This window comes from Protopterus annectens, chromosome 12.part0, assembly GCF_019279795.1.
Source record: "Protopterus annectens isolate FY-2018-M chromosome 12.part0, PAN1.0, whole genome shotgun sequence".
Classification (NCBI taxonomy): domain Eukaryota; kingdom Metazoa; phylum Chordata; order Ceratodontiformes; family Protopteridae; genus Protopterus; species Protopterus annectens.
The window spans coordinates 785599585-785607805 of record NC_056746.1 but is presented as its reverse complement, the minus strand read 5'-3'; the positions used below and the strand labels follow the sequence as shown (position 1 = coordinate 785607805).

At 39.5% G+C, this 8221-nt stretch overlaps 1 protein-coding gene across 1 annotated transcript in view; it reads left to right on the top strand.

The window, feature by feature from the left end:
* Positions 1–335: 335 nt before the first annotated feature.
* CAPN15 (calpain 15) overlaps positions 336–8221 on the top strand; it is a 1742089-nt gene continuing 1734203 nt past the window's right edge. Inside the window, exon 1 of the mRNA XM_044088958.1 lies at positions 336–389. The gene's annotated coding sequence lies outside the window, so the exon portion shown is untranslated. The remainder of the gene's footprint in view (positions 390–8221) is intronic.

The following is an 8221-nucleotide window of genomic DNA, read 5'->3' as shown; positions in this document are numbered from 1 at the left end:
AATTAGCACTTTTATCCCCTGGGGATTTCAACAACAGCTCACATAATGTGATTAATAAGAGGTTAGTTGGGTTTTGTTTAGGAAACCACAAAGTCTATCGTCTGGTTTCATGGAATTTTAGGTTAATCTTAATTATGGCAGCATTCATTATATCTGCAATTGTATAAAGAATGTAGCACTTTTCAGAAAAAATGTGTGCAAAGTTTACAATAAATACATTTAGTGTGTAGTGTAGATGGGTATTAATAAACATATTTTATTAATGACATGTTACTTTAACAATTTTCCCTTCCATTTTTCTGAAGTAATTAAATAATACCTTATTATTGCTTTCAGCCTTTGATATGAAGTCAAGTTAGCAGTTAACTCTGGAAGACCTTATAAGATAAGTAAGTATTTTCTGTACTTTATTTAATCTGGATTTTTTTTTATTGGGGTAATTTTTTGAAAGCCAAGTTCAGACGTGATTGGTAAAGGCTAGTCTGTGTTTGAAACGGCATTGCTACTGGGCATGTTGCCTGAGAGGACTCTTCAGTGTTTTTGTTCTCCACACTTTGTATTTTACGTTACTGCATGGGTCTTTGTTAAAAGATATAGATCTGCTGCAAGAGACTCCTCAAACAAAGTAAGCTATGAAAATTAATTTAGGTGCTCAGTGTAATGTTATAGATTTGAGAGTATCTTGCAGTAGATCGAGTTTCCTATCAGTTCGTTTAGAAGAGGTTTTTGGAACTACTTCGAGTGGTAACTTTGGACTAATAGGGATTGTTACCCCTGACTTTTGTGGACTTGAATGCTGTGTTTGTAAAAGGAAAGTGAGGAACATGCACAGGCACTTAACATTTTAAAGATGGAACTGGGTGTTATAGTGGTATCAATAAACAGTGCAGATTATGACATCTGAAAATCTGGTGGTATGTATAATTGCCAGAAGCGTGTGAGTGTGTGTTTTTATCTATGTGAGTATATGTATGTATGTATTTATTTGTCTTTGTTAAGTAGGGTAAAGAACTGATCCTAGTAGACTATTTTCATGTTCAGCTCAGGGTTATAAATCACCAAAATTAAAAATTACAATAATTGTAAACCATATTGAAACTACTATATTTTGGTAAAGACCTTGCATACCTTTTTTCTCTTGATCAATTCCTCACGTATACTGATGATTTCTGTTGAGGGGTTAGATTAGAAAACCCAAAGAGTGTAGTAGAATGTGAGGTGCCACATTTAGTTAAAGCACTAAGAATTTCATACAGTGAATCAAAGATATGTGTGTGTGTGTGTGTGTGTGTGTGTGTGTGTGTGTGTGTGTGTATATATATATATATATATATGTGTGTGTGTGTGTGTGTGTGTGTGTGTACAGTGGATATAAAAAGTGTACACACCCCTGTAAAAATGTCAGGTTTTCGTAATATAAAAAAAAAATGAGACCACAATAAATCATTTCAACACTTATGTGACCTATAACCTGTGCAATTCAATTGAGAAACAAACAAATCTGTTAGGGGAAAAATATAAAAAATAAAAACCGTACAATAAGCTGGTTGCAAAAATGTGCACACCCTTAAACTAATACTTTGTTGAAGCACCTTTTGCTTTAATTACAACATTCAGTCTTCTTGGGGACACACCTGCCATCAATTAAAGACTCTGATTAACCCCAAATAAAGTTCAGCTGTCCTAGTAGGCTTTTTCTGACATTTACTCAGATGCCTGTTGCAGCAAAAGCCACGGTTTGCAGAGAGCTTATAAAGCATCACATTGTTGAAAGGTATCAGACAGGAGAAGGGTACAAAAAAATTTCCACAGCATTGGATATACCATGGAACACAGTGAAGACAGTCATCTAAAATTAGTGGAGAAAATATGGGACAACAGTGACGTTGCAAAGAAGTGGACGTCTCTCCAAAATTAATGAAGGGGAGGCTGCCAAGAGACCTACAGCAACACTGAAGGAGCTGCAGGAATTTCTGGCAAGTACTGGTTGTGTACTGCATGTGACGACAATCTCCCATATTCTCCATATGTTTGGCCTATGGGGTAGGGTTGCAAGACAGAAGCCTTTTCTTACACAGAAAAACATCCAGGCCCAGCTAAAATTTGCAAAACAATACATCAGTTCTCCCAAAAGCATGTGGGAAAATGTGTTATGGTCTGATAAGACCAAGGTTGAACTTTTTGACCAAAAGAGCAGCATCCCCACGGAGAAACATGGTGGTGGCAAGTATCATGGTTTGGGGTTGCTTTTCTTCAGCTGGAACTGGAGCTTTAGTCAAGGTGGAGGAAATTATGAACAGTTCCAAATACCAGTCACTTTTGGCCCAAAACCTTCAGGTATCTGCTAGAAATATGAAGAGGAATTTCACCTTTCAATACGACGATGACCCCAAGCATACATCCAAATCAACAAAAAAATGGCTTCATCAGAAGAAAATTAAAGTTTTGGAATGGCCCAGCCAGAACCCAGACCTAAATCCAATAGAAAATGTGTGGGGTGACCTGAAGAGGGCTGTGCACAAGAGATGCCCTCACATTCTGACAGATTTTGAGTGCTTTTGCAAGGAAGAGTAGGCAAATATTGCCAAGTCAAGATGTGGCATGCTGACAGACTCCTACCCAAGAAGACTGAATGCTGTAATTAAATCAAAAGGTTCTTCAACAAAGTATTAATTTAAGGGTGTGCACACTTATGCAACCAGTTTATTGTACGTTCTTTATATAATTTTTCCCCTAACAGATTTGTTTGTTTTTCAATTGAATTGTACAGGTTATAGGTCACATTAAAGGTGGGAAAAGTTTTGAAATGATTTCTTGTAGTCTCATTTTTTTATATCACAGAAACCTGGCATTTTAACAGGGATGTGTACACTTTTTATATCCACAGTATATGTATGATATGTGCACATGTATGTATATATTTGTGGGAGTCAAGACCTTTGGAAGGGAGTTGCAAACAGATAAACATTATTTGATGTCAAAATAAGGATAGTGATTCCTGTTTTTAAAGCACTATCAAGAGTTTCCTGATGCAGCGGTGGTGCAGCGGTAGCATTGTCGCCTCCCAGCAAGAGGTTCTCCCATTCAATTCTCGGCTGGAGTGCCTTCTGTGTGGATTCTGCATGTCCTCCCCACGGTCGAGTGGCATTCAGGCTGGCACCTCGGCACTGTAAAAATCAACTGCCAATCATTAGCAGACCGGAGTTCCGCTGTGGAGACCCCTAACCGGGAAAAGCCGAAAGAAAAACAACATAGAGTTTCCTTGTTAAGTAATTGTTGAATTCACTGCAGCTTATCAGAATTATGGTGCAACATTGGAGGCAGCATCTGTTCCATCACGAGCTAATAGTTTAAACAGTTAAAGTATCAACAGCCATGCAAAAACGCATTCTTAGATTGATACGTTTTGTTCTATTGATGACATTAAAGGTATGAAAAAGAAATGAGTAGGGGTATAAAAATGTCTATCATGTAGCAGGTTTAAACTCTGGTAGTCATTTAATATGAATAACTGAAAATTCCCCAAAAAAGTGGCCCTGTCACAAAGAGGGATAAAGCCTTTAGTGAGCCCCAGACAACCTGTGTTCAAGAACCAGCGCTCCTGTTGGAGGTACTGCAGGAGGTTAATTGTAGTGAATGTTTGATATTGGTCTGCCCATCCTGGGGTGAGGTAGACAGCCTAGGCTCACTGCAATACGCAGCATTAAGAGTCTGGTGAGCTTTTGTGCTGCATAGTTCGGAGGTTGCACATGCATGGATGAGCGTTTGCATGCAGCTCCCAAATGCAGTGATCATTGAGCTTGCAGTGCTGCTTTGAGTGGTGGGATTTAGGACACACTCCCTGGCAGAAATATAACTCAGTAGCAGTGTCCTGTGTGCTAGGGCAGCTGCAGTGGTGCAGCGGTTAGTGTTGCCACCTCACAGCAAGAGGCTCTCCGGTTCGATCCTCGGCTGGGGTGCCTCCTGTGCAGAGTCTGCATGTCCTCCCTGTGGTCGCTTGAATTTCCTCCGGGTGCACCAGTTTCTTCCCACATCCTGAAGACTTGCTGTAGGTGGATTGGACACTCTAAATTGGCCCTAGGCATGAGTGAGTCCGTGTGTGTGTGTGTGTCCCTTCTGTAGAAGGTTGGGTGCCGGGCTGGCAACTCGATACTGTAAAAACTCCACTGCCAATCATGAGTGGACATGTGATCCGCTGTGGTGACCCCTAACCAGGAAAAGCTGAAAGAAGAAGAAGAAGCAGTGTCATGTGTCACTTTACCAACCCCAGATGTTGGTTGGGTTGAACCTGGGGAGGTTAAGGTAGATCTGGTAAACCTGATAAATGAGGAGAGGAGCTGGTGGCAGGTAATGGTCAGCCTCAGGAAGGATGAAGGAAAGAAAAAGTAGTAGTAAATACTGTGAAAATTAAACCTGCCCCAAAATGTTTGTTAGTAAAAATGCTTTTCCACATTCCTTTATGAATTCCATTCCTGGGCAGCAGTGTGTATGACAACTTGGCATGAAAAATTGTGGTTTGAACTTAATGAACAATTTTAGCAAGTTGGAATAATGGATGATGAGTGTTTTTAGAAGCAGAAGTGAAAACATATTCAAAGTGAAAGCGATAGAGAGCATGCATGCTGGCATGAAAATGTACATATGGAGAATGAAGTAATTGAAAGAAAGATAAGGTGACTACCTGCGAAATGTCTGTCTGAGAATCTCTTACTACTTGAAGCTGTAAGGAAGCAGTGAATATTTTTGCAGTAGGTGTGACGTTTAAAGGTGACTCTTTACTTTAGAGGAATATTGTAGAAAGTTATATATAGTAATAATGGCATAAAGTATGTAATTTATTAGGTCAAATGGTAGGTTGCTCAAGAAACTTGAGAATAAGAGGGTATTAGTTTATTTATTGACATTTGTTAACTGGGATAGTCTGGGCACTACCTGGCTTTTTCAGTGGAGGCCGGTAGAGAAATGCTCTACAAAACAATCGTTGCATCTGAAACATTCAGGTTTAATAAAATTGTTTATACAGAAACATACATTCAGTATATACTAGATTGCTAAACTTGAAGAACTAAAGTATATAGTAACCAGTATAAATAAAATTAAGTAGACATACACATAGTATGCATGCTATATCTAAAAGGAAGAAATGGTAACTTACAAAGGTGTAAGAGAGAAATAAAATACTGAGAGAGATCAAGAAAAGGACAGAGGTGCCAGGATGATATTTGACATACAGCGTGTAGCTAAAATAAGTGTAGGTTTCTTTAAAGGGTTGTGAAGAGGTATGATACTAAATATATAGCTCTGTTGATCTTGATGTTGTGGATGTATTTGCTTTGTTACCTTGATAAATTAAAAAAATTCAAGGTTTTGCTGTTTTTTTTCCCCCTCAGCTTGGGGTGTTTCAACCGAAGGTTTCACATCACATTGTGTATCAGAGTCTCGGCATGCAGCAGTGCCTTCTTTGAAAGACTGTCTTTTACAAAACAAGGTCTTTGTTAATCTATGACTTTAGAGGACCCAATTTTTTTTTCCATATCGGTGCTCTTCATTTGCAAGAAGTTCTCCAGCAAAGTGGCTTTATTAGCTGCCATTATTGCCATAGAAGTGATACAGTATGTGAGACATTAGGTGAAGGTACACATAATACCCTGGCTTGATCTTGCAGCTAAGTGTACTTGTACTCAAATGAGTACATTTTTTTCTGAGCGTCTCCTGAAAACTTCAACACGCAAAAAACACTGAATGTTTAGAACTGTATAAGTTAATATTTACAGTATAGAGGCATACAAAGAATGCTTGTAAAAGGAACAAACATCTAAAAAAATAGCTTTTTATGGGTACAAATGTTACCAGTTGAAAATAAGGTGTCCCCTTCCTGTATGTCTAGGAGGTAGCATTTGAGGATGGAGTACATTTTTTTTAAATGATAGGTGGGTAGTGGGACAACAACACCAGGTCTGAGTACAAAATGTAAATTTTTGTCTACACCCCTGGTAGTGGTGGGGACCTGCCTGTATAAGATAATATTTTATTGAACTGCTAGTCTTACTTATTTTAGGAAAAAAGCAAACAGCTGTGTTCTGTAACGGATGCTTTTGGAAAAATTGTACTCGTCATAAAAAGCCTTAACCAAGCATTTGTGTAAAACAATCAATTTAAAATAGCTGATATGGGTATAACAAGCATATCTTGTTTGCCTCTTTTTACAAAGCTAAGAGGGTTAATAAAAATATGCAAAGACTCCGTGAATTGCATTCTGTAGTACAGTAAAATACACTACAAACCCAGTAAAGGCTATTAACTGGAACCGAAAGAGACCATCAGACTTGTAACTTGTGTACATGATTAGAAGTATGGAGGAATAGAGCCAAACCTGCAACAGTGATATTTCAACATCTTTTGGAGAGTATATTTACACAGCTGTACTGTATTGTCATATGGAACATTGCTGAAAGAATTACACAGTGTGCTGGAGAGGAGAGTGCTTAGCAGTGTATGTCCAGCTCAGAAATAGGTGGATGGCCTGCAGCAAGCCCTGTAGAACAGCTAAAACAAACCCTGCTCCTCCTCTTCTACATCAACCTTGCCTTTGTAATACTTCAAAAAGGTATGATTGAGTGCCCAGGTAGCAGCCTGTTGGCCAAAACACTTTGAGCAAGCTGATTATTGATTCACCACATCATTCTTGCATTGTCTTTTACTAAGTATGGGACCATTATGTTAAGGTAGATGTTCAACAGATGACTGCAAACTGGGAGCCATTATTGCATCCCCAAATGATCTGGATATTCTACAAAAGGGCCTTATAGAAACAGATGCTTGGTGCCAGAGCCATGGGCTCAAGCTCAATGCCAAGAAATGTATAGTTATCCCCTTTGGGAAGGGACATGTACCCATGAATTACCACATAGGTGGCAGTACACTAAACACCGAAAGTGTGATAAGAGACTTAGGGACACAGGTGGACAGTGGTCTCACCTTCGATAAACACATTGCCACAACAGTCAGGAATGTGGCATACCTCATCACTAAATGCTTTTTACCCAGAAGAAAGGAGGTCATTGTCCCACTGTACTCCTCCCTCATTAGACCCATTATAGAATACAGTGCCCCATTTGGTATGTACCTTTCAAGACATCTGCAACAACTGGAAAGGCTGCAGAAATACCTCACTAAAAGAATCGCAGGCCTAAAGCACATGCCGTATGCTGACTGTCTAAAATAAACTCCAGCTATACTCTGTCACATATAGTCTAATCAGAGGCAATCTCTGCTTAACATACAAGGCCATGTCAAGCCCAGAGCTGTTGGACATGCTACACTTAAAAAAATCTCAATCCCTCAGAGCCACACGCTCCAGGGATCTAAACCTTGTCATCACAATGAACAAAATATGCTGGAGGGATAGGTCCCTCACCCAGAGACTCCGCAGACTCTGGAATAGATTCTTCATACATGTCAAGCAGAGCGCCTCTTTGTCCCTCTTCAGAAGGACCCTTGTCGATTGTATGGGAGATAAAAAATTCACCCCGGGGATCACGTCAGTCACCCTGTTAGACAGGGGTCCAGGGAAGTAAATATTGTGGGAAGAAATAGCCAGGGAATTGTTATGGCTAGGCTTCTATAGGCCCTAGGGCCAATAGCTTACTACCAACCTATGAACATGCGTTTGTAACCTATGTATATTTGTACTTCTGGCCTTCATAATAAAAGCTGCGCTATTCTTGGGATTTGGAACAAAGTGTTCCCAGTCCTGTTTAAAAGACATGGCTGGGAACAGTGTTGATACGTGGGCAGTCAGTTGCTCTATTCAGATATTTCAAGATGTTGCCAACATCATAGATTTTCTAGGTCTCCCCTGAAAAGAGGCCATTAGCCTTTTGGAACTAACCCATTTAACAAAGTGTAAATAAATAAATAAATTCGGCCAGGAGATTGGTTTAGTGCCTGTGCAGGGAGGTCATCACAGCACAGAAATAGCTCCTGCCTCATGTAGTTTGCCTACTGGCCTTCTTTCCAGGTATTGAGAGCAATGTGGCTGTACTTTTGAGCAGATTAAAAACATATTCATTTAAGTGGTCCTTAGCTTAAAGCAAAACATGCAGTCTGTTTACCTGATTGTAATCTTATATCTGAGTGACGCCTCCAGGTGCATCTGCAATTAACTCCTAGTGACGCCTCTAGGTGTCAAATATTGCTTGTTCATATTTGTAAAAATAAT